Genomic DNA, 2,893 nt, shown 5'->3' on the forward strand with positions numbered 1-2,893 from the left:
AAGCTTTATTATTATTAGAATAAGTAGACCACTTTTAACAGCAAAAATCTCCACCAAAGGTGCTGACAGGATTTGCACAGTGATAAGAAAGTGAAGAAGAAGAAAGTGAAAGAAGAAAGAAAGAGACGATATATATGGCTAAGTTTGGTGACCCATACTCAGAATTCGTTCTCTGCATTTGACCCATCCAGAGTGCACACACACACACCGTGAACACACACCCGGAGCAGTGGGCAGCCATTTTTGCTGTGGTTCCCGGGGAGCAGTTGTTCCTCTAAATTCATTCAAAGAGCTTTTAGGGCATGTGTCAGTTAAATACTCAAGGTTGGGAAAAACAAAAAAAAACCAAGCAACTGAAATCATCATAAAAAGGGAGACATTAAAACAAATGAATCAGTGCCACACACAAAAAACGGTAAACCAGGGATGTATATTGTAGTAGCATATGTGAATGCTTTTTTCCTTTCTGGCACTTGAAAAAATGAAAATAACTGACAATTAATTTGAAACAAATATACACAATACACTTATAACCCAAACATTTTGAAAAGGCTCGATAAGTATTAATGTGTAAATTTGTATCAATATGTTTTTTTTCCTTTTCCTGAGATGCAAAAAAAAAATGGAAGAAAGATGTCTCTGTCCCGGACAATGTGCATGGAGTAAAGTCTAGGTCCTACCATTTCCCCAGAAATAATGTCCAGGTTCTCAAAGACAGAACCAGGAGCTGAAGAGTTGATACACGACTACAAGGTGACAAAAAGTTATCCAGAAGAATCCATTCAGATTATTCAGGTTCCAGTCGTATCCTCCAGCAATTTGTCCAGGAGACAAAAAAAAAAAAGTCTGCACGACACACATTTTAAACGTATTAAAATCGAGCGCATAACACTTAAACATCCCTTAAAATAAACTGTTTACATGTTTTTGAATACAAGATTTTTCCTTTTATTCTTCTTTGAAAACGTTTACAAAAAAAATCTTTGACAGTTTGAACACTGATAACACACTTTTACTTCATTTAAATGATCATAGTTACAACATTAGCAATTTTACTCTGCATGTGAGAAAATAAACACAAGAACATGCGCCTTGCACGGGGCCTTGCACGGGGCCTGCACGGGGCCTTGCACGGGGCCTTGCACGGGGCCTTGCACGGGGCCTGCACGGGGCCTGCACGGGGCCTGCACGGGGCCTGCACGGGGCCTGCACGGGGCCTGCACGGGGCCTGCACGGGGCCTGCACGGGGCCTGCACGGGGCCTGCACGGGGCCTGCACGGTTAGCAAAACTAGCATCGTGATGCTACACTTAGCGGCTATCTTAGCATATTTAACTCTTCAGATCTTTGACATCCATACATTCTAACTGGTTTTACTTAAATAATAACACAATATAACAACAATATAGTCATATATATATTTATATATATAGGATACACTCCCCAGAATGTCTCAGTAAACAATTGCAAAAAACAAAAGCAAACTCTTCAACTTCAGCACGCTTCCACAGTAATTCAACTTCATAGCAAGAATGTGAAACAATAAACCAGTCATTTAACTTAATTTTGCAATATACAAACTCATTTTAATCAAACAAGTCAGCATTACTCACATTCTGTGTGTTTTCTCCCTGCTGGTTACACATAAGTTTTTCTGCTTTGCAGCCGTGCACGCGCTCTCTGCACGAGGCACACTTAAAGGGGCAGTACTAATTGCACCACCAAGCTTCATTCGTTGAAATTATAGAACGTACACAAAATGAAAACTAGAAAGAAAATAAAACACTTAATATTGCAGAAATATATATATATATATATATTAGCAAATTACTAGCTAGTAAACATAGCAATGGCTACAATGGTGTAACTGAGAGAGAAATGGAAAATTCATATTTAAGACATATTTAAGGTTTATTTAAGGTTTTCATGGTAAATAAGCAGTGTTGTAATGTAACGGAGTAAAAATACTTCGTTACTGTACTTAAGTATAAATTTCACGTATCGGTTTGGCGAATCACTGCTCCTAGATTGCATTACGCTCCGCACGCTCTACGGAGAAGCACAGGTACGCGCAGCGTGCACGCGCAGTCAGAGTTCGAAGCGTTTATCTATAACGTTAATCGGCGGAAAGCCGCAAATAAAGCAACCAAAAGCAGTGAAATTTCACAATTTTTATTAACAGAGTCGATAGCGCAAACAAAATATTAATGCAAACAATCCATACAATACTAAATAAAAATAACATTTATTGATTTGGTCTTTGTCTTGTGAATATTTGTTTATTAATGACTGCATTCATTGGACACACTGTTTGTAGAGATTGCACACATACATGAACTGATTTGATTCAAGACTGGCATCATTACATCATGCATAAAATTTTGGTGTCCACTTTTGCCATTTAATAATACCATAACTTGGCTTACTGTGTAGTCATATAATATATAATATAAAACTCTTCTTGTTTTAAATTCTCACTGAGGGCTAAAACCCCTAAAGATGAAATCCTAAAACCGCCCCTGCTCTTATGCCTACCGAAAATCACTGAAATTTTACTTTTTACTTTTACTTCAAATACTTGAGTACATTTAATATCAGAAAATGACTTTTGATACTTAAGTACAGTAAATATCAGATACTTTAAGACTTTTACTTGAGTGATATTCTAAAAGGTGACTTTCACTTCTACCAAAGTCTTTTTCTAGTACGATACTTGTACTTTTACTCAAGTATTGCTTTCCACTACTTTATACACCACTGTAAATAAGAAAGCTGATGGCTGAAGGTGAAAATGTTTGCATGTATCAGACGGTATACAGTACCAATGACCAAGCACCTACACCAACAACAGTCCTTCGGGTGACCCAACACAACATAGCAAAGCATCTCTGCTG

At 37.6% G+C, this 2,893-nt stretch overlaps 1 long non-coding RNA gene across 1 annotated transcript; it reads right to left on the reverse strand.

The window, feature by feature from the left end:
• Window positions 1-411: 411 nt before the first annotated feature.
• On the reverse strand, window positions 412-1,709 carry LOC125139027. The gene is made up of 2 exons (XR_007138140.1): window positions 1,613-1,709; window positions 412-846 (listed from the first exon to the last, which is right to left on the reverse strand). It is a non-coding gene; the product is annotated as an uncharacterized LOC125139027 (long non-coding RNA).
• Window positions 1,710-2,893: the final 1,184 nt, after the last annotated feature.

Source organism: Tachysurus fulvidraco, chromosome 16 (assembly GCF_022655615.1).
Source record: "Tachysurus fulvidraco isolate hzauxx_2018 chromosome 16, HZAU_PFXX_2.0, whole genome shotgun sequence".
NCBI classification, from domain to species: Eukaryota; Metazoa; Chordata; class Actinopteri; order Siluriformes; family Bagridae; genus Tachysurus; species Tachysurus fulvidraco.